Raw genomic sequence first — 24,951 nt, 5'->3', positions numbered from 1 at the left:
AATTAAATATAAAAAAGCAAGGTCAAGAGTGATTGAGCAAGATAACTGATGTTTCCCTCTAGCCTCCATATGCCTCCACAAAGACATATGCACCCATAGGTACACACACACACAACAAACACACACACACACACACACACACACACACACACACACGCACTCACACTTCGTCATCGTAGTCCTCACCTTAAGGGGATGGCTGAAGAGGAACCACTGGTATCCTTGACTAATCCTAGGATGTCCACTGTTGGTAATTATTTCCTAAAAGTTCATCTTTCCTCTTTATTCGTGTTCATGATTACTGCGGTTGCAGTGGTTTTGTGTGCATACACATGTATTTCTCTCCAAGATACATACAAATGTTGATGGAATATTGCCTTTATCTGTAAAGACTTGCCAGCTGGTGCCTGGGTGCTTAGAATGTCTATTACTCCTGAATCAAATGCTGAAAACTTCATAATGAAACCCGAAAATCACAGAAGCATAAACACAGCTGCTTATGCCCATAAAGTAAGTGGTTTACAAGGAGAAGCATAATCAGTAGAATCGAGTGTTTAGTCAATTACATTAACAGCAGACAAATAGAAATCATATGGACTTGACAGGAGGCCATTTTCAGGAACCTTCTATTTGTATGCTGCAAGTGAAATGAGAAATCTGAAAAGAAGTGTCATCCATTATTCATGATGAATAAAATACAAAGGAATCTCTTTAAAATATCAGAAAATTATCTTTAAAACATGAGGACTTGGATTATAGTAACTCATTTTATTTTTTAAATTGGTTTCAGAGTTGCTTTTTCTAGAAGTGACTTGTATATGATTATAAGCAAAGAAATTAGATGTGTCTTAAATATGTAAGAAATATCATTTCAGAAAACCACGTCTGTGTGTGGAGTTACAAAGCTGCAAGAAACAGGGTCCGGCTGTACGAAGTGGAACAGGTGACAAATGAAGTTCCCATGCTGGGTCACTCCAGGTCAGTGGATGAACGTTTTGGGACTCACATGGTAGACCAGATGTCCAGAAGTCAGACCAAGGAGCTCAAAAGACCTGTGTTGATTTACTCACAGCGTCCCAGAGAACTGGGAAAGACTGTGCTGGGGCTAACAGATCCTGCCCATGGGACTGCAGCCTGGGCACTGGACTATTCTCAGGCCATCCAGACGAGCTGCAAAGTTATAAGGCCATTTGTTCCTTCACTTTTGGTGACTGACATCTGTTTTATGAGTCTAGAGTGGGCTGTCTTCAAGTTCTAAGAGTATTGCCCTGGTTCTGAGGTCTGTGGGAAATAGAGAAAAGGTAGTTGCAAATGAAAGTTCACTAATATAAAATAGCTGTAGTGGTGATAAATTGATAAATGATATGAAGTATGAACACAAGGAATGGAAAATTTCAGTATCTATTTTGATAGTATTTCTCAATTCCAGTTGTTATTGGCCTGGAAGTCTTTAATGGATCTGTTTTAATAAATATAAGATGCAGGTGGTGTAATAAGTCATAATCCCTTAACAGCTGACAAGAGTCAGTTGCATCAGAATCACTCAATGATGCTGTAAGAACTAGCAGTCCAGGGTTACAGGTCATCCTGGAAATCCAAACTGTTAGAGTCTGAGAATCTTCATTTTCTACAGGCCTTCCAAAGAACCCTGACATTACTGGAGTTTCCTTTTTAATTCCATTTACTTACCTTTTTGTGATACTAGGAACTGAGCCTAGAGCCTCATGTATATGCTTGGCAAGTACCTCATACTGACTTATATTGCTAGTCCTTTGTCGTTTTCAGATAGGTTTTCACTAAGTTGCCCAGGATGGCCTTGAGCTTGTGATCCTCCTGCCTGAGTCTCTGGAGTGACCAGAATGACAGACTTGTACCAGTTTTTGGTCAGGTCTAAATTAGATCCTTGTTCAATTTATCCCAGGAAGAACAAGTTAAGTGTTTCAAGGAATTGAAGAATGTAATGTTTTTTCCTCTATAAAAGCTTAATGACTCCTTTCCCATGCTATCATATCCATATATGGATAAGAAGGGCTCCTCATTCTGCCCTAACATGCACTGTTAGCTAAGTGCTCCCCAGAACTATTGCAAACGCCAATTTAATGAGTCAGAATTAATGAACCTTCTTCAAAACCATCTACCTAAATTCCTGTCATTCCTCTATACTTCTACCACATGTCTCTAGAACTACCTTCCATGGAGACCATGTTCTCCTAACATCATAGGTACCTTGTTCGTATTGTATATGACACCCCCTTGTTATCACTCCTATTAAGCTGAAGTCAGCCTTGTGTGGTATAGATAAGATGTGAACAGCACCAACCCCCAGATGGGGAAGGCTCTGTGTCTTGGTAGATAGCCTAGGATGAGACAAAGGCATAGCTTGTGAAGGAGCTCATACCTCATTAGGTTTCCTGCCACCAGACATCTGGGCAAGTCTCTCTTTCTAGCTGAGTACCAAGGATGGTTTTTCAGTGTGTTGACACACTCAAGCAGTTGTTCCATATATTCTCACCATATTGGATGAGGACTAAGAAGGTGAGGATTTTCATTTTACCTCAAAGATTAACCAGTTTGAATCCTGGAGCAAGTGACCTCACTTTCCTGGGTTCTAGTCTCTTGAGTAATGATAGGACCAAGAGTTTGATTCTTTTCTTCCTGCAGTTTATGTAATTTAGGTGGAATTATTAATATTTATTATTGTGAGCTCATTTCTAAAGAAGTGGTAAGAAGAGAGTCATCTCAAAGAATTGTTGGGTAAATCACTTGATATAACATGTGAAGTACTTAATACAGTGCCTTGATCAAAGTAAGTTTTTATAATTTAATAATTTTTAGAGGAATTCTCACGGTACAACCTAGGCTGACTCTTGAACATTTAATCCTGCTGCCTCAGACTCCCAAGTGCTTGTATTAAAGAATAAAATAACTTTTCTATCAATGTTATGTGCTATTATATTTAAAAAGAATTAGGATTGTAGATGTGCAGAACACTTTGAAATGGTGAAAATGAAGACGTACCTATGAAATGAGAACGGTATTATCCATTTAATGCCATGTAACAAATTATCTCAAAGCTGGGCAAGCTGGAATAAGCAATGCTTACCATTTGCTATGGTGTCTGGAAATAAGTTGTTTAGGCTTGTGTCTCTCAAAAGTATCAGGCATTCATCAAAGTTGGATGGTGGGAGGATTCCGAGCAGCTGACTAGAGCAGCACACTGAACAGAAGCTGCAGAACATCTCTCCTTACTGGGATAGTGTAAGTGGGAGGTTCCAATGGGAGAGAGTTCCCCCACCCACTGCTCCACTTCTCCCATGGAACAGGTGCCACCCAAGGGACCTGCTTATCCCTTCCCTGGTGAGGGAATCACTAAGCAAATAGTCCGTAACCCTAAGGAGCTGCATAGAGAAGGGGAATAGGAATAGAAAAGCACTGTGTGTTAAGTCAAGTTTCTCCAATTTCCGAAGAGACCTTGGCCCACCATACTTAAGAGGGACCTTAAATAAAGAGTGCTGGGGCTATATAAGTGAGAGGGGGGCTACACCCTTCACTGAAGCACCCCTAAGAGATGGCGATGTGCTGGCCGCTGTGTATCTCATCTGCTGATGGGAGAACAATATTCCTTGTAAGGTTTGCCTGGGAAAGTCTCTGAAATCGCAGCTGAAGCCATGAAACCAGATTTAGACTTTTGTACAGGAGCCCAGCTCTTCAACACCACAAATGGGACCTTCTGGTTGGTTGGTTGGAGCTGCATGTAAATAGCAGCCTACAACACAGTAGCCAAAGCTGGGTGCTCTGGCTGGCTGGCAAAGGTCCAGAAGGTGAATGGAAGGTAAGGCCAAAATGACTAGCTTAAGTAGACACATACTCACAGAGTCAGGTAAACAAAGTGAGCAAGGACAGAGTGCCAAGGACCAGTGGGATGCCACGGTCAGCCAGAAGCTGCGAGCTAGACGGGTTTCTCACATTGGTCTGTTTCCATGTGGGGAACTTAGTACCTTCCAGGCCCACCCTTGCTTCATCATTAGTTTCTAACTTGAGCCAGGGTGTTAAAAGTTATTACTAGTACCAGTAGTTAGAGAGTGTACATGATGTGCGTGGGTGTCCACATGCCATGGCACTTGTGAGGTCAGAGGACAGTTCTGTGGAGGGGTTCACTTCTTCCATCTGTGCATATATTCTGGGGATCAAACTTGAATCTCCAGGCTTGGAAAAACAAAAAAACCACCATTACCTGCTGACCTGTCTCACTGGGAAAGTCAGAAAACTGCTTGCAATATGAGCATAGAGATCTAAGTTCAGATCCCCAGCATCCATGTAAACACCCGGACAGCATATGCCTGTAATCCTAGCCCTGGGGAAGAAGAGACACCAGGACTCCTGAAGCTTGCTGGCTATCTATCCAAACTGGTGAGTTCCAGGTTCAGACCTTCTCTCCAGAAATAAAGTTTAGAGCAATCAAGGAAGACCTATAACATTGACTTCTGACATATATACACTTGGGCACGGACACACACACACACACACACACACACACACACACACACACAGCTAAACACTTTTACTTGCACATACAAATATCTGAAAATTGTTGAAGTCTATGTTCCAAGAACATAGACGAAGAATTATGCACCAGTTGTATGCCTTCTGACATCATATGTGTATTACACATGGATACGATCTAATGAGGGGAAATATTTCAGTCAACAGAGCAGAGGTCTACTGTGAGCACTTTTGTACATCAGATACTCTGAGGCCTCCTGTGAACTAACATGTAGATCCTGAGCAACGAATACTTTACAAATGACCTGTGTTAGCGGGCGGTGGTGGCGCACACCTTTAATCCCAGCACTTGGGAGGCAGAGGCAGGTGGATCTCTGTGAGTTTGAGGCCAGCCTGGTCTCCAAAGCGAGTTCCAGGAAAGGCGCAAAGCTACACAGAGAAACCCTGTCTCAAAACAACAACAAAAATGACCTGTGTGAAATAATCTGCTGATCTTTCTTTCAGTGTACCTATCTTCCTTGTAAGACCACAGATGTGCTTTCTGTCACTATATCAAGTCTTATTTTCCAACGTTTTCAGTAGGTGTCATTGTACCATGTATTCTTATTTGGCCAAGGGTCTTCTACTCAGTATAGTTATCGTAAGATTCAACTATTCTAATGTATGTGTCAATACTTTTTTCTGAATGTCATTCTACTGACTTATAACACTCCTGAAAATGAGTGATGGGCCTACTGAAGCAGAAAGTTTCTAGCAATTCTGCAAGCTAGTGAGCAATAGTAGAAATGCCCACTGTTAGTTTCTTGAGATCTGCCTCACTTATAGGTCTATCAGCATTCAGAAACAGACTATCCTCAGGTTCCGGTTGTTTCCTTGGAACAGGTAGATCTTTCCCCAGAAATGGGACTGGGACTCTTTCCTGTCCTGCCTGTGTTGCAATGAGGCTGAGACCTGTCAGATGCAGTATGATCCTTGGTGTTCCATTGGTGGATGTGTTGGGAGATTTTACCATACAAACTGGACTTTCTTCTTCAATTTCTCTAATAAATCCCAGTCGTTTGATCTGTCCACCCCAGTCAAACTTACCCTTCTCAATCTGATCATAGGATTCCAGAAGTAAAGGACCTATGCCTTTTTCTGAAGGCTACAGTGTGTGTGTTTGTGTGTGTGTATGTGTATGTGTGTATGTGTGTCTGTGCATGTGTGTTTATGAGGTTGTGAGAGGGAACATAATTTTAAATGACTTACATTACTTATAGCAAGTTGTTCATTGGCATGCCCAGAATTCCTTTGGTTACTTATAAAATATGCAGTCAGGGACTGAGGAGTTGTATCCATGCTTTAGATCACTTGTAGCTCTTGCAGAAGACACATGTTTGATTCCCAGCATCTAAATGATGATTCACATATATAACTGCAGTCTCAGGGAATCCATTGTCCTCTTCTAAACTTTAAGCTGACAAGCACACATGTGGTACACATACATATACACAGGCAAAATACTCATACATAGAAAGTAATGAATAAATCTAAAAAAGAAAATAAAATAATCAGACAGAAAAGAAGATAAAGAAATAGAAGGCAAGAGAAGAAGTAAGGACTCAAAATTCTTCTCAAAGATAGATATGGAAACCTCTGTACCCACAGCCATTTCCTTGACTATCTGCTATTTTACAGTGTAGCTAGCAACAGATGGGCTTGGCAGAAGGACAAGAAGTTAAGACCTCAGCCTGAATGAAGAGTAGAATTAGGAAAAGGGATTGAGCATACATATCACACAAGTTGAGGAGCCAGCCACGCCAGTCAAAACTGGTGAGTGACCTACCTGCCAGCAGAACTGCCCACCTCCCTGGATCCTGTTCCCCTGGACCCTTCTAGCCCATGCCATCCCAGCTCATACTCGCTCCACTGCTGGGCCCTACCTTGAACCCCAGCAGACTTCTGCCACAGAGGCCCAAGCCACACTAGCTTGAACAGAGTTAAGCTGCTCAGATGCAGGTCACACCAGTCAGAACAGGTGCAGGCCACACCATCAGATGAACAGAGACCCCCTGATGCATCAAAGGCCAAGCTAACTGCCAGAAAACCAAGTCCCAACTTGGACAGAGACTCCCTACTAGATCAGTGGTCATAACAGCCACCATAAATCTAAGCCACAAAGACCAGGAAACCAAAGAGAAAATAGAAGCCAAGGAACAAAATACCCTTCCAACAAAGACAAATTCAGAAATCAAGGACTAGACCTAATTATCCCAAACTCAGATGCCTAAATGCCAATGTAAAAATACAATCAACAATAGCCAGGGCAATATAGTACCACCAGAACCCAGCTATACTACAACAGCAAAACCTGAATACTCCTAAGCAGTAAACACACAAGAAAATGACCTTAAAAACAACTTAATGAAGATGATAGAGGTCCTTAAATAGGAAATGAAAAACTCCATTAAAGAAATTGAAGAAAAGACAAACAAAAAAATTAGAGGAAATCAGCAAATTCCTTGAAGAATGTCAAGAAAACAAAGAAAAACAAACAGGTGAAGGAAGCTACTCAAGACATGAAAATTGAAACAGAAGTAATAAAGAATACCCAAAAGTCTAGATAAGTAAGCAAGAACCACAAACACAAGTCTCACCAACAGCGTATATGAGATGGAAGAGGGGATCTCAGGCATTGAAGATTCAATAGAAGAAATAGATTTGTTTGTCAAAGGAAAATGTTAAATCTAAAAAAATTCTAACACAAAACATCCAGGAAATCTGGGACACCATGAAAAGACAAAACCTAAGAATAATAGGAATAAAAGAAGGAGAAGAATTCCAGCTCAAAAAACCAGACAGTATCTTTAACAAAATGATAGAAGAAAATTGTCCTAACCTAAAGAAGGACATGCCTATAAAGGTACAAGAAGCTTAGAGAACACTAAATAGATTGGACCAAAAAAGAAAGCCCCTCTGTCACATAATAATCAGAACACTAAACACGGAACAAAGAAAGAATAGTAAAAGCTGTAAGGGGAAAAGGCCAAGTAACATATAAAGGCAGAAGCATGTACCCAACTTCTCAATGGAGACTCTAAAAGCCAGGAGGGCCTGGACAGATGCCTTGCAGACACTAAGAGACGGTGGATGCCAGCCCAGAATAATATACCCAGCAAAACTGTCAATCACCATAGATGGACAAAATAAGATATTTCATGACAAAGTCAAATTTAATCAATATCTATCCACAAATCCAGTCCTACAGAAGGTAGTAGAAGGAAGATTCCAACCCAAAGAAGTTAACCACACTCATAAAAACACGGGCAATATAGATAATCTCATACAAGCAAAATCCAAAAAAAAAAGGAAATACACACACATATACACACATGCATACACACACAAAAAACCCAACAACAACAACAACATATTAATAACAGAAATAAAAAATCAAAGATCATTACTACTTCTCAATATCAATGGACTCAAATTTGCCAATAAAACAACACAGGATAACAGAATAAATATTAAAAACAAGATCCATCCTCTGCTGAAGACAAGAAATACACCTCAACATCAAAGATAGACATTACCTCAGATGGGTAAAGGGCTGAAAAAAAATTTTCCAATCAAATGGACGTAAGAAGCCAGCTTGAGTAGCTATACTAATATCTAACAAAATAGACTTCAAATCAAAATTAATCAAAAGAGGTAGAGAAAGACAATTAATACTCATTAAAGAAAAAATCCACCAGGATGACATTTCAATTTTGAACATTTATGCCCCAAATGCAAGGGCACCCACATTTGTAAAAGAAACATTACAAAAGCTTAAGTCACACATAGGACCACACACAATAATAGTGGGAGACTTCATTACCCCACTCTCACCAAAGAACAGGTCATCCAGACAGAAACTAAACAGATAAATAATAGAACTAACAGATGTTATGACTCAAATGGACCTAACAGATATCTATAGAACACGTCATCCAAACACACAAGAATATACCCTCTTCTCAGCACCTCTTGGAACCTTCTCCAAAACTAACCATATACTTGTCACAAAACAAGCCTCAAGAGATACTAGAAAATGGAAACAACCCCCTGTATCCTATCAGACCACCATGGATTAAAGCTGGATTTCAACAATAGCAGAAACGACAAAAAGTCTACAAACTCATGGAAACTGAACAACTCTCAACTGAGTTACCACTGGCTCAAGGAAGAAATAAAGGAAGAAATCAAAGACTTCCTGGAATTCAATGAAAATAAATGCAGAACATACCCAAACTTGGGGGACACGTGGAAAGCAATGCTGAGAAGAAAGTTCATAGCATTAAGTGGCTGCAAAAAGAACTTAGAGAATTCTGGCCAGGCGGTGGTGGCACACGCCTTTAATCCCAGCACTCGGGAGGCAGAGGCAGGCGGATCTCTGTGAGTTCGAGGCCAGCCTGGGCTACCAAGTGAGTTCCAGGAAAGGCACAAAGCTACACAGAGAAACCCTGTCTCGAAAAACCAAAAAAAAATAAATAAAAAAAGAAAAGAAAAGAAAAGAAAAAAGAAAAAAAGAAAAGAACTTAGAGAATTCTGATACCAGTCGCTTAACAACACACCTGAAAGCTCCAGAACAAAAAGAAGCAGACACACCCAAGGGAACTGGATGGTAGTAAATAATCAAACTTGGGCTTGTAATCAATAAAATAGAAACAAGGAGAACAATACAAAGAATCAATGAAACAAAGAATTAGTTCTTTGAGAAAATCACCAAGATAGATAAATCCTTATCCAAACTAGCTAAAAGGTAGAGAAAGAATATCCAAATTAACAAAATCAGAAAATAATGGGAGAGATAAGAACATATGCCAAGGAAATACAAAGAATTATTAGGTCATACTTCAAAAACCTGTACTCCACACAGTTGGAAAATCTAAAAGAAAAGGACAATTTTTTTCAATAAATACCACTTACCAAAGTTAAATCAAGATCAGGTAAACAATTTAAATAGACCCATAATCCCCAAGGAAATAGAAGCAGTCATTAAAAGTCTCCTAACAAATAAAAGCCAAGGGTCAGATGGTTTTCATGCAGAATTCTATGAGACTTTAAAAGAAGAGCGAATACCAATACTCCTCAAATTATTCCACAAAAAAGAAACAGAAAGAACATTGCCAAGTTCTTTCTATGAAGTTACAGTTAGCCTGATACCCAAACTACACAAATCTCAACAAAAAAAAAAAGAGAATTACAGACCAATTTCCCTATGAACATAGTGCAAAAATACTCAATACAATTCTTGCAAACCTAATCCAAGAACACATCAAAAAGATCATCCACAATGATCAAGTAGGCTTCATCCTAGAGATGCAAGAATGGTTCAAGGAACAAAAAATATGTCAATGTAATCCACCATATAAATAAACTAAAAGAAAAAAAACGTGATCATCTCACTGGATGCTGAAAAAGCCTGTGGTAAAATCCAATACCCCTTCATGATAAAAGTCTTGGAGAGATCAAGGATTCAAGGGACATAACTAAACATAATAAAGGTAATATACAGCAAGCTTATAGCCAACATCAAATTAAATGGAAAGAAACTCAAAGCAACTTCACTAAAATCAGGGACAAGACAAGGTTGTCCAGTCTCCCTATACCTATTCAATATTGTACCTGAAGTTTTAGCTAGAACAGTAAAGGAGATAAAGGGAATACAAATTAGAAAGGAAGAAAATATTGATATTCCCAAATGATATGATAGTATACATAAGGGACCCTAAAAATTCCACCAAGTCACTCCTATACCTGATAAACACCTCATCAAAGTTACTGGATACAAGATTAACTCTAAAAAATCAGTAGTCTTCCAATATACAAACCATAAAGGATCTGAGAAAAGAAATCAGGGAAACCACACCCTTTCCAATAGTCACAAATAATATAAAGTATCTTGATATAAGTCTAACCAAGCAAGTGAAAGATCTATATGTCAAGAACATCAAATCTTTGAAGAAAGAAATTGGAGAAGATATCAGAAGATGCAAAGATCTCCCATGCTCATGGACTGGTAGAATTAACTGGTAGAATTTGGTAAAATGGCCATTGTACCAAAAGCAATCTACAGATTCAATGCAATCCCCATTAAAATCCCAACAAAATTCTTTACAGACCTTGAAAGAATAATACTTGACTTCATATGGAAAAACAAAAAACCTAGGGTAGTTAAAAAAACTTTGTACAATAAAAGAACTTCAAGAGGCATCATTCCAAGCTCTACTACAGAGCAATAGTAATACAATCCACATAATATTGGCATAAAAACAGACAGGTTAAGCAATGGAATCAAATGGAAGACCCAGAAGTATATCCACACACCTATGGAAACTTGATTTTTGACAAAGAAGCCAAAATTATACAGTGGAAAAAATAAAACATGTTCAACAGAAGGTGCTGACATAACTTGATGTTGGCATGTAGAAGACTACAAATAGATCCATATCTAACACTCTGCACAAATCTCAAATCCAAGTGGGTCAAAGACCTCTACATGAAACCAGATACACTGAACCAGAAAGAAGAGAAAGTGAAGAATAGCCTTGAACACATTGTCATAGGAGACAAATTCCTGAAGAGAACACCAATCACACAGGCTTTAAGATCAACAGTGAACAAAATGGGACCTCATGAAAAGCTTACTTAAAATCTTCTACAAGACAAAGAACACTGTCAAAAGGACAAAACTGCAGCCCACAGAATGGGGAAAGATCTTCACCAAATCCACACCTGACAGAGGGCTAATAACCAAAACATATAAAAAAAACTCAATAAATTAGACATCAAAAAACCAAATAATCCACCTTATGATTATGCAGTGACACATGCCTTTGATCCCAGTTCTTGGGAGGCAGATGCAGGAGGATCTCCCTGAGTTCAAGGCCAGACTGGTCTACATGAGCAAGTTCTAGGACAGCCACAGTGGTTACACAGATAAACCCTGTCTCAAGAGAATAAATAAATGAATAAATAAAAAATAATCCAATTAAAAATAGGGTACAGATCTAAACAGAATTCTCAACAGAGGAATCTCAACTGGCTGAGAATCATTTAAAGAAATGTTCGACATCCTTAGTCATCAGGGAAATGCAAATCAAAACAACCCTGAGATTTCATCTTATACCTGTCTGAATGGCTAAGATAAAAAACACAAGAGACAGCTCATGCTCAAGGGGATGTAGAGCAAGGGAAACACTCCTCTGTTGCTGGTGGAAGTGCAAACTTGTATAGCCACTTGGAAAATGATAATGGCAGTTTCTCAGAAAATTGGGAGTCTATACCACTCCTGGGGTATATACCCAATCATCCCACAAGAACACATGCTCAACTATGCTCATAGCAGCATTATTTGTAATAGCCAGAAACTGAAAACAACCTCCATGTCCCTCACATGAAGAATAGATAAAGAAAATGTGGTACATTCACACAATGAAGTATTAGTCAGCTATTAGAAACAATGCCATCAGGAAATTTGCAGGCAAATGGATGGAACTAGAAAAGATCATCCTGAATGAGGTAACCCAGACCCAGAAAGACAAACATGGTATGTATTGACTCATAGGTGGATATTAGATGTAAAGCAAGGAGAATCATGATACAATCCGCAGACCTAGTAACAAGAAGGGCTTGGGGGCGGGGGAGAGGGGGAGGGTATTCATTAATCTCATTGTGAAGAAGAAATAGAATGGTCATTGCCAGTGGGGGGGGGGGGTTCGAAGGGGGAAATAGGAACAAGAGGGATCAGGTAGGAGGAGGATGGAGGGAGAGAGTAGTGGGAGTGACAACTGAAATCAGGCGCATCTCTGGGATGAGCTAACAACCTAGAACAATAGAAACTCCCAACAATCTGTGGGGATGACCCTCGCTAAGACTCCTAGCAATAGGAGATACAGAGCCTGAACCCACCATCTCCTGTAACCAGATCAGGCTTCCAGTAAATGAACTGGGACCCCAACCGAGCCACAAATCCTTTGACCTACAATTTGTCCTGCCTACAAGTTGGGCTGGGGTAAAGATGGTGCAGAAATTTTGAGAGTGACCAACTAATGACTGGCCTAGCTGGAAACCCTTACCCTGAGGGCCAGGACCCAGAGGTGGAATACCCCCAAAACAGCACATGACAACCAAAAAATATAATTATTAAAATTTAAAGTCAATGAAAAAAGATTTTTGAGGATATTCTGCTATACTCATAGATTGGTGTCTAGCCCAATCAGAGAAGCTTCACCCAACAACTGATGGACACAGATGCAGAAATCCACAGCCAAACATTAGGTGGAGCTAGAGGGGATCCTGTGGAAGAGGGGGAGGAAGGATTGGGGGAGCCAGTGGGGTCAAGGATACCATAGGAAAATCTACACAATCAACTAAGCTGGGCTCATAGCGGCTCACAGAGACTGAACTAACAACCAGGGAGCCTGCATAAGACTGACCTAGGCCCTCTGCATATATGTCACAACTGTGTAGCTTGGTCTGCTTGTGAGACTCCTAACAGTAGAAGCAGGGGCTGTCTCTGACTCTGTTACCTGCTTTGGGGACCCATTCCTCCTATTGGATTGCCTAATCCAGTCTTAATAGAAGATAAGGTGCCTAGTCTCACTGCAACTTGATATACCATGGCTGGCTGATGTCCATGGGATGTCTGTCTGCATCTGAAGAGAAACAGAGGAGGAGGAGTTGATGGGGGTGGGGGGATGAAACTGGGAGGAGAGAAAGGAGGAGAAACTTTAGTTGGAATGTAAAAACAAACAAAAACAAAAATTAAAAATAATTTTAAAAAGAAAGAAGGAAGGAGAGAAAGAGAAAGAAAGAAAGAGAGAAAGAGAGAGAGAGAGAGAGAGAAAGAAAGAAAGAAAGAAAGAAAGAAAGAAAGAAAGAAAGAAAGAAAGAAAGAAAGAAAGAAAGAAAGAAAGAAAGAAAGAAAGAAAGAGAAAGGAAGGAAGGAAGGAAGGAAGGAAGGAAGGAAGGAAGGAAGGAAGGAAGGAAGGAAGGAAGGAAGGAAGGAAGGAAGGAAGGAAGAAAAAGGAAGGAAGGAAGAAGAAATGCGATTGGAGGCCAAGGGAGGTAGCACATGCCTATGACTGACTCCATCAATCAAGAAGCTGAGGTAGGAGAATAGCAAGTTCAAGGGCAGCCTGGGCTACATAGAGAGACTATCTCAAGCAAGGAGAGATTCCAACACTGTGGAGATATGGCCCAGTGGTCAGCCTCATCTGGTAGCCCAGGAAGCATTAAGAATCAAGAGAAGCAGTGACTGAGGGTAAAGGGAACCAGTCAGTCTGAGAACCTTGAAAAAGTGGGAAAGGAGACAGAGTCAGCCATGATCATTTAGAAAGGTAAGAGGGAGTGATCATGGAACAGATAAACCATTTTCAGACTGGGAGTGCTAGCAGCCAAGGTCATTTGCCGTCTCATCTCTTGCAAATATTTCCTTCCAACTCAAGCTGGAATGGATCCCAAAGCTGGCTGTCACAGAGGCGATCTGGAACAGCTGCCTGGGGAATATGGTAGCGGAAGGGAAATTTACTTTTCTTACAGGCATCTTTGATGTTCCTGAGGAAGCAATTATGTGCTTAAAAAGCTCTTTGGAGTGGAGGTTCTTCTGGTATCTCAGAAACTGATTTATACACAAAACTCTTGCTTAGTAGTCGATGTAAGGTATTTTTTTAGAAAATGATTATAATGCCAACATAGCTGTGATGCCCAGGCTGATGATAATCTCCGATGCAGATTAAACAGGAACCGTGCGTGAGTGGCAGCGGCTGCAGGAGCAGCCAAAGTGAATTTGCTTTGCCATGTGTTAGAGTCTGCTCTGACTGCTTTCAAATGTTAATTCATTTCATTCTCACAGCAGTCTTCCTGAGAGATCATCATAGCTCTCATTTAGTGACCTGTGAGCATTTCACTCACTGGTGGTGTTTTAGATGGATTAACGGTTTTTATGTAAGTCCTGTAGTGAACATATTCATAGTATTTAGGAAAAAGTAAAATCAACTCCTTTGCTGAGATGAAGTCCGTAATTATAACATTTATATTTTATTCAATGAGTTTCATTAATTAGAATTGGGGAGAGTCGTGAGCTTGCAAGAGGATCTTACAATGTGTCTGTAATGTCATATGATATGAAAAGAAAACATTTAATTTGAGAAAGGTAATCTTTAATTACTGTAGATGTGTAAAGCATAGTTCTGTAATATTTATTTAAAAAATGCCATAGAATGGTTATGGCATCTCCATCTTGGTTATAATTTGTATTGGTCACTTAGCCCAGAAACACTGTCTATCGCCCACATTTCAGTACCAGGTTGCCTGCTGTCCCGTAATTCTCTCTCCCTCTTGCCTGACATCCATTTAGCTTCCATGAAAGAGTAAGACAACAAGGAATGGTAACCTAGTGGTGAAGGACTTAGTATTCCAGAGGTGGAGCCAAATTGAATGCTGCCATGGAGACAGTAGGACCAAACATGTTCAAGACCTGCAGAGGTAGAGCACACCAGGAGTCACACAGAGTCTGATGGGGAAAATAGTAATTGAATGCTTTGGCCACCACACTGGGTATTACTGTCAGTGGCAAGCACCAGGCCTTGAGCTTGTCTGTTTACACGCAGATTTTCCCACTCACCTGAAGAACTCATCACTCTCCTAGCTTCTGACAGAATCTGGAGAGAGCAGACTTCCACAATGTTTAGCCCAAATACTCTACCGACCTACAGATCTGCTCACTCTATGCTGCTTCTTAGTTGTTTGTATCCCAAAGCACTGGGATATAGCTATGAACAAAACAGAAAAAAAAAAATATCCTTTTAAAAATCCACATTCTTGCCCATACTTAAGATATCCCAACTTGAATATTTACACCCTGTCTGCCCTACCCACTTGGTTGCTATGGAAACAAACCACCACGTCTGCTTAGCTTTGTCTATGAGGCTTGTTTCTCATTCTTTGGCCCCAAAACAATTTACAAATCAGTCATCACTCTTCTGAACTGCCCTAAAAAGCTTCTCCTTGGCTTCACTTCTCCTCTACCCTAAGCCAGGAGGATGACTTCATTCATTCAGGAGGGATCCTTTTGATGTACAGCTATGGAAATGGCAATGCCCTGCTAAAAAGCCATTCCATTGCAACATGAATCAAATGCTGAGCTACCGGGCTGGCCACATTATCCTCTTTCCCACTTCCCAGCTCTTTGCCTCAGCTCTGAGTGGCAGACCCAGCCATACTCACTAGGTTCTTACCTATGAATGATTCCTCACTCTGGACACACTTCTTCCACTTGGCTCTGGTTAGTCCAAATCATTTTCAGATCTGTTCAAATGTGACGTTTTTCACCCTACAATCCTTGATACTTCATGTTGACTCCTTCATGCATGTTCATGTGTGTGTATGGAGGGGTGTAATTTCTAATGTGATTGTTCATTGTTGGATTAGCATGATTTTTTTCATGTCTGTCCCTATCACTAAAGCAGAAACTACATCCATCTTTTCACCATAGAGTCTCCAGGGGTATACAAACCAGTGGATATTCAGTGAATATATGTCACATTTGTTGAATATTTTAGAAGGCTATAAAACAATAATAAGAAATTAAAATTCATCTAGTAAACAATTGTGATAAAAGAAGAAATGCTCATGAGCTAATTAGAAGGAATCATTTAAGTAAGGATTTTATTGTCCAGATGACAATAATGAGTTAATGAAACTATGGCAAATATTGAAAATAAATAAGAATAATAAAAAGATATTATAGCAGCTCCAGTCTGCAAAGGTAATTATTAAAATGTCATTAATGATTAGAATGGCTTTTGTCTGTGTAAAGGGAACCAGAAAACCTAAAAAAAAAATCCAGTTGGGACTTCTAGGAACCTGTCCAGCACAGGTCCTTTGAGTTATGGTTTCATTGCATTCAGAAAATCAGATATGGTTAATGGAGTTACGTAGAAAGTAACATGAAATGCCAATGGGCAATGTTTCAGTTCATTTTTGTTTCTCTAATGAAATATCAAAGGTACAATGACTTCATGTTTCTGAGGGCTTGGTATTTAATGAAAAAATTAAATCCACATTTATGAACTTGGAGATCTATACAATGTTTCTTTTATATTTTAGTCCCCAAATGATGAAGACAGTACTCAGAGTGTGATCAATCCCAAATACTACATCAGTGGACTATGGAAGTGCTAATGATGACCTCTTAGGTCAGCAGTCAGATTGCTCTTGAAAGGTTAAGTTGGTATTAACAATGATTTTTTTTTGTCTTTATCTGACTATTAAAGCATGGGTACTTTTTCTCATTGGTTAAGCTTTAGTAAGATAGTATGAATAGATGTCTGGTTTCTTACTGCTGTAAAAGACAATACGAGATGTGAATTCTTTTTCTTTCTCTAGTCAGTGTTAAGAATAAAGTTTCATATTTTAAAAGTTAATTTTCAACTACTCTAGAACACAGTGCTGTCGTTTCTTAAACAAAACCTATCACTACCCATAGAACATGGCATCTCACTCATTGACATATATCTACAAGACTGGCACTTGTCCTCACACATCGAACCCTAATGTCCACAGCATCTCTTCACAACAGGGAAAGACTGGAAAGAGCCCTGGTGTTTTTCAGTGAGTGCAGAGTTTACCCACTATAAAATAAAGTGGATTGCTAGGATGTGTAGAATATGAAGGAGTATCTGGAGAAACCTGTTGAGGATAACAAAGCCAATCCTGAAGAGGTAACTCTCTTTTATAATATTTTTGCCAGAGAAAGTTACAGGAACACTAGTTGCTGAGTCTGAAGAAGTGGCAGGTAGTGAAGAGAGGAGCAGAGTACAAAAGTGCAGCTCAGAGATCCATGTGGTGAAGACATTCTGTACCATTGTCTATCTGTTCACTAAATGATAGATGTTTGGATCATCCAGGGGTGTGTGTGTGTGTGTGTTATAAATAATGCTACTGTGAAAATTAATGTTTAAGTCTTTATATAGACATTTGCTTTCACTTTATTTGTTAAATGCCTACGAGAAAAAAAACTGCTAATCCATGGTAAGTTAATATAACTTCTTCATGGTATGCTAATGTTTCACTTTATAGTGTTACTATAGTGTATTCTATAGTTCCTAAGCATTTTACGTCACCATCAGAGAATAAGAACTCTAGACTTTCCACATACTTCTAACATTTGAAATTGTCTGTCATTTTTAATTACATTTATTTTACTTATTTTTATTTTGTTAATTGATAATATTTTTCATAAAATATATTCTGATTATGGTTTCCCCTCCCCCAACTGCTCACAGGTCCTTCCCACCTCACTTCCCATCCAAATCTACACCTTTTTCTCTCCTTTCTCATTAGAAAAGAAACAAGCATCTAAAAAATAATAATAAAATAAAACGAGATAATAAGAAAAGTATTATTTGTTTTATTAACAGGTCATCAGGCTTGGGTATACATGCCCCTACCTGCTGAGTTATTTCACTGTCCCATCCACCATTTTTACAACCATCATAATACATGAGTTGGTGTTTCACTAGTGGCTTTTGTTTATTTTCCTTTACTTGGTTTTCCTTAAATTTAATTTATAAATGTGCTTATTTACTGGCCCTCACAAGTGCTGGGCAAGCACTCTACTACTGACATGCATCCCTACCCTTCGGTATGGTTTTAGTTTGCTTTTCTTTTCACTGATAACACTGAACATCTTCTTATCAGCCAATTAGTCATTCATCTATCTTGTCTCTTTTAAAATTGTAATCCACATATAAAACTATAAAATTGTCCACATGAATAGGATACTGTTGTAGTTACTTTTCTATTGCTGTGAAGAAACGCCATATAGCAGAGAGGACATGGAGCCTGGGGATCATACTACAAAGGATTGCCACTTCAGCAGCACTGAGTATCCCTGTGTACAAAGACACGGCACCGCCTCACTCTCCAGATGTTCACTGATTTCCTTTAGCGGCATTCTGTGGGGAGAGCTCTGTACCTCTTTTATCATGAGAATTTTATTCCTGAAAAGTTTATAATTCTTAATGCTTAAGAGGCACCTAATTTTCTAAGGGAGGGAAACTCATATTGTAGTTTCTTTTCAGAGTGTTTATTTCTAGAATACAAAAAATACAATCAGTTTGTGTATACATATTGTTTCCTTAAATCTAGCAAACCTGGATTCACTAGGATTTTTCCAAATAATACCAAATTATTGGCAGAAAAAAAATGGTTTTATATCTTCCTTTCAATTTGCATGACATTAATTTCTCTTCTTGCCTAGTTGGGCTGGCTAAAGCCCTTGATACAAAGTTGAGTGGAAGTAGTGAGAATGGACATCCTAGTCTCTTTCTAGACCTCAGCAGGGGAAGCATTCACTCTTTCACCAGTATCATATTGACTGTGGACTATGCTTGTTTGCTGTTTGTTTGGATGGCAGGTGTAAGGCCTACAGTCAAGGCAGAACTATCATTACACCTAGTAAAATTGGAAAGCCTTCAAATGGCATAACCACAAGTTCCCCTCTCTGCTCTTGGCTCATGAATAAGTCCCCATAGCCAAGTAATGGTCACCAAACAGCAGGTGCTGTTACTAATTGTCTCCAAAGAGTGGCATCCCGGCTCTGCAAACCAGTAGGGTTAATCAATAAAATGACATCTAACAATCTCAGGCCCTCCTTACCCTCTGGATATTACAAAACCTGCCTCCCATCCAAGGTCCAGGATGATCTTTTCCATACCCAAGGGTCACTTCTTATGACCTACCATGATGAGTGGTATCTGTCCTTTTTCCATGGGCTGCAAGTGTGTGGAATTGATATATTTCTGTGGATCTCATATGTCAAGTGCCCATGACTGACTATTCTGGGTCTCCCAAACCCTCCATCAAGAATCCCTTCTTTAATGGTGGGGTGACTAGGAGAAAGGCTGAGAAAGTGTACCTCTGTTTCTAGCTTGAGAGATTTAGTTGCGAAATGACATTAGATTTGTTTAATTATTTTTCTGAATTTATTGTGATAATCCATTGAGATTTTTTTCATGCATTCTGTAAACATGATAGAATACATTAATTGATTTTTATTTATTAATCAAGTTGCATTGCTTGAGTGAATCTCACTTGATCAATATCATGATAATTCCCTTTATATGTTGCTGGATTAAATTTCTAGTATATTATTCAGTATTTTTTGTAAATATATTGGTTGATGCATTTTTCTCTTCTCTTGTGAATGCTACCTGGTTTTAATATCAAGGTATGACCATACCATCAACCTCTTAGAATGACAAATTTTCTCTGTTCAATACTTATTTCTTCATTTAAAATTTATTTTTATTTATTTTATGAGTATGTGTATTTTGCCTGCATATATGCCTGTGTATCACATGTGTACCTGGTGCTGGTGGGAGTCAGGGAGGGTGTCAATCCCCTGGGACTGAGTTACAGATGGCTATGGGCTGCCATGTGGGTACTTGGAATTAAATATAGGTCTTCTGTAAGTGCAGCCACTGCTCTTAATGCCTGAGCCATCTCTCCAGTCCCTCCTTATTTCATCTTGATTGGATTTAGTTTGATCTTTACCTAGTTTCCTAAAGGTAAAACTTAGAATATTGACTTGAGGGTTTTTTTCCTACTTTTCAAACATTAGCCAGTAGAGCCATACCCTTTCCATTAACTGAGGAATTGCTTGTTTGCTATATTTACAGAAGTGTCTTTTGTCATTCAGGTCAGGAGTTTTCTAAGACATCATATGACTTTGCTTAGTCGTGTATGATATTCAGAAGCATTAATTTACCTTCCTCATTTTGGGAATTTTCACACTTATCCTGCTATTGATCTGCATTTCAGTTTCACTTTAGTTGGAGAACATTCATTCAGGGACTGGCTTAGGGTTTTCCATGTACCCTATCCTGAAGAATGTTCCAGCTGTGTTTGGAATCAATACATTCTTATCCACTGGAAGGGATATATATATATATATATATATATATATATATATATATATATATATATATATCACAGCTGTTAAGTTAAATGAATGCAAAAGTTTAATTCTTTACTAACTTAGATTTTTTTGCATTTTTGTTCTAGCAACTATTGAAAGTGGAACACAAAAGTCTAGTTATAAAACTGTTACTTTCATGATGTCGATGTTTTATCACAATGAAATACTTCTTAGTGTCTCTAGTGATACTTTCTTAATTTCAATTTTTGTCTTATATTAATGTTTCCATTCCAGCTATGTTAATCCCTAGTTATCTGTAATTTGTTGAGTCTTAGAATCTGTATTTTATCTTTTTAAATCCAATTTAAGAATTTCTACTTTTTGATTATTGAATAGTCACATCTGATGTAGTTATTGATTTCATTGAAAGTATGTATGTGTGCTGTTTTCCTGCCTGTCTCCCAAATGTCTCATGAAACTTGTATCTGGTTCTCCTAAGGACCCTCTTTTGTGTCAGAATTTTTAATGTATCATTCCAGTCCCTGTCAGTTTTACGACATTATCATTGTTGAGTGTGTTCACATGATGTGCTGAGAGAGGGGCACATGCCACACACTGGGCATAGGTCAGTGGACCTATGCAGTCCATTCGTTCCTTTCTCCTTCTCGTGGAGCTCAGAGATCAAACTTATGTCACCAGCTGTAATGTGTAGCAAGAACCTTACCTGCCGAGTCATCTCATGGCTCCTCAAAATGTTTTTGAGATGCTTTTATACGTAGCCCAGGCTGGCCTGGAACTCATGGCAATCCTGTTGCCTCAGCCTACCATGTGCTTGATTACGGATATCAAGAACCATCCCTTTCTACCAAATCGATAAGCTTATTTTCTGAGGGTTATGCTATAGACTTCTGTATTGTTATTAGTAGTATATAATTTATCACCCTCCACATCAGGTTAATACACAGAAGGTAAATCCAGCATAATATTGGAATTTTTCTACAATATAGGACCTTTTCTTCTCCTTTGTGTTAATTGCCACAACTCCACAAGTAACACTAGTCTCCTAAGAGAATGCCATCATAATAACTGCTTTGAACAACTGCATGTCTCAACAAATATGCTTATTTTTATATTTTCAAATAATTACTGTATCATTTCATCTTAAGCATTCAGGTTCTCATCCTGTATTATTTTCCATTAATCCAAAGAATTTCTTTAGTATTTCTTGTAAGGTAGATCTAAGTTATTTCAGATTTTCCTAGATACACAATTCTTAGTTGACAGGTTTTTCTTTATTCTAGTACTTTAAGTATCATAGTCTATTCTCCATTCTTAAGGTAATCCTGAGTAGATGTGATTTTATGGCTTCTGCAGATCAAACTCCGAGTGTCTTCTGCCTCATGATCTCAGCCTTTCTATTTCCCTGGGGTTGGCTCTCCTGGCCTTACATTTCCAAAGAGCCCTGGAACCCCTGGGTCTTGGTGATTGCATGCTCCCTTTATTATAGGACTGACATGTGGAAGAAAAGGTCAACTTTATTTTACATGCTCACAAAAGCACTGATTACTGCTTTGCTTAGAGAACACTAACAGCTAAGTCTAATTTGAAAATAGCATCATTGGCTCCCAAAGTAGCCATTGTTCTCTTTATAGAACTAGCTGTCTTCTCATCATCCTTTTAAAGCCCACACCTTTCCAATAGCAAATCATCAGAAACAAACTGAGGATGTTTTTGTGTTGTTTTGTTGTCGTTGTTTTGGTTTATGTTTTGGTTTGGATTTTTTATAGTGTTTTTGTTGTTGTTTTTTGTTTTGTTTTGTTTTTAGCTGTGAACATCACCATCTTCATCTTATTTACCAAGATCAGAAATAGAGAACAGAGACCTACTGTTTGGGTTTTTTCTAACTGGCACATGATTCATGCAGTAAAGAGTCTAACTGTTCATTTTTACCATAAAAGAAAGAAAATTACAATCTTTACACTAAGCACATTTTACCCCCCCCCCCCCAATAAAGTATAAAATTATATTTCTCATTCTTGTTGTTAAAAGAAACTTCAGGTCTAACAAAAAAAAAAAATTAAGGGTCATGGGAAAATGTTTAGTAGCTCAGGAAGAATTTGACTGGCTGACTGAGGAGGCGTAGGGAACCTAATAAGAGACTTGGTCTGTATCCATTGTCTCCAGTAAGATCCTGCCAGGATATAGCTATTACATACTAGATACTTAACAGAGACAATATAACATAAGGAACTGTTAACTAGGTGACTGAAAGGGCAAAAACAGAACATGAAATAGCAACTGTAAGCAGCAGCTGCCACCCCTGGGTGGGGAAACAATGGAAAGAGGTTGGCCATAGTAAAACTTAGAAGCTTAGAGAAGAAAACCCCGCAGAGATGAAACTCCCATCTCTGCAGAGAGGTCTCCAAACAGCTGGTCCTGGCATCTCCAAAAAGGCACCAGCAGACAGGTTCTGCCAGTGATGCGGTAGGAGGAAACTGCCATCTTAGAGAGCGGCAGGAGGCAAAATTGAGGCTCCCCAGAACAGGAAGCAGACAGGAAGCTTCCGATAGTTCCTCCTCCCTAGACCTTGTAGTCACCACCCTGCACCACTACCATCATCCACACCACAACTGACGGAGCTTCATAGTAAAGCAGCTGGTATCGTGGAAATGCGGTTTGTGAAGTGCCATCTCCAGCATCATGTAGCAGACAGAAGGAGACACTTGGTGCTGAGATACAAAGCTTAGTAACCGGCACACTCCTTTAATTCCAAATAAAACTCTGCCCTCATGTACCCAGTCTATTTGTTTTCCATCCACAGGCCACCACCTGAGTATTCTGAAGTAATGATAGAATTAAACAACCAAATATCATAGTGACTTGTAGTTTTCTCTCATTTTAACCAAGGCTGAATCAAAATTGACGTTTGCTTTCCATGATTGAAGAAGATAGGGGAACATGTAGAGGAGAAGAAAGAGCAAAAAGACCACTTTTAATTTCTTTGTGGTTTAGTGTGCTTTTGTAGGAGTGTATGTATGTATGTAGGTGTGTGTGTGGTTGTATACTTGTGTAAGTGTGTACACAAGCACTCTGTTTGCATTCTTGTGGAGGCCAAAGGTTAACCTCAACTGATGTTCCTCAAGAGCTGAACACCTTGTTTCTTTGAGAGAGATTCTCTCATTGAGACCTGGGACTCATTCATTAGGTCAGGCTGGCTGGCCAGAGTGCCCCAGGCATCAGCTGGTCTGTGCCTCTCTAGTGCTTAGATTACAAGCATGGACTACGCCTGGCTTTTCAGGTGAGGACCAGATAAATGAACTCAGGTCCTCATGTTTGCCCAGAAAGTGAGTCACCAACTGGGCTTCCTCTCTACTCTTCATTGATCTAATGGACATTTTATTTTTATTTCGATCACTTTCGATAAGACAGAGATACATGGAATACAAATTATAAATAAACTCAATTCACCTATGCCAACCAATAAAACAATCCTGCAATTAAGGTCACCTAAAAGAGCATGAAGTTCTAATGGCGGGCGCTCTGAGCTGAGGAGCAGGAGATGGTGGAAGCGGGACAGAGCAGACAGCACAGGAGTTCTCCAATTTCAACTGTGCTGCTGTTCACCAGGATCACCAGCCTGTGGCAGCGCCTTTCTGGATGCAAAGCTCCTGGGAAGTAGAGAAAAAGACAAGGCAGGATCAATGTAAGCTGAAAACAGTAACTAAGGTTCCCATGAATTAAGAGGAAGATAGGAAAAACTCTGCTCTTGGAACTTGCACAGAGCACTATTGAATAATCTATGGTTCATGAGTGGGAGGGGTCATCAATTCCCTATGTTCCTTTAATGGCATTTTAAAACTGGACCAATGTGTAACATCTATAAGACTTATGAGACCTTGGGATTTATCTCCCGCATGCAAATCAGAAACAGACCAAACAAACAAGCGTGAAATGTACTTTTAAACCACTGCAAGGATGAGGCAGAGATACGTATTGTGATGTGATGGTACTCAACATCAGACAGGATAGATATTTCACCTATGCTAATAGCAAGTTCTAGAAGCTCATCTAGACATAGAGCCTTAGTCCTGCCTTCAGAAGAATTATTTTTCAAATTCCTAAGGATCTAAAAAACTCTTACTCATTTTTTTTGAGGAAATATAGGCTTTACTTTTTTATTTTTAAGAATGGTGGTGTTCTCTACACCTTTCCCCACCATAATGAATCATGTCCTATTATTTCTCTCTACTTGTGGACCAAAATAAATCCTTCTCCCCCACTTTAAAAACAAATAGTGATTTTCAAGAGAAGGGGAGAGGGTGTAAGTTATTTCCTAGGTGACTTTAATATCTGAACCTGGTTTAGAAGCAATGGAAATGTAAACATTTCTTTCTCTCTACTCTCCATTATTTAATGGACATTTTATATTTCACATGTTCACTTCAAGAAAGTTGGAGGTGCATGGCAGAGATACAGAGGCAGAAAACTGAAATATA

At 39.1% G+C, this 24,951-nt stretch overlaps 1 long non-coding RNA gene across 1 annotated transcript; it reads right to left on the bottom strand.

Annotated features, from left to right (window-relative positions):
- Nucleotides 1-797: 797 nt before the first annotated feature.
- On the bottom strand, nucleotides 798-16,165 carry LOC143272269 (uncharacterized). Its single transcript, XR_013049675.1, has 3 exons — nucleotides 15,771-16,165; nucleotides 15,158-15,305; nucleotides 798-1,281 (listed from the first exon to the last, which is right to left on the bottom strand). It is a non-coding gene; the product is annotated as an uncharacterized LOC143272269 (long non-coding RNA).
- Nucleotides 16,166-24,951: the final 8,786 nt, after the last annotated feature.

This window comes from Peromyscus maniculatus, chromosome 3, assembly GCF_049852395.1.
Source record: "Peromyscus maniculatus bairdii isolate BWxNUB_F1_BW_parent chromosome 3, HU_Pman_BW_mat_3.1, whole genome shotgun sequence".
NCBI lineage: Eukaryota > Metazoa > Chordata > Mammalia > Rodentia > Cricetidae > Peromyscus > Peromyscus maniculatus.
This window is presented reverse-complemented; position numbering and strand designations above follow the sequence as displayed.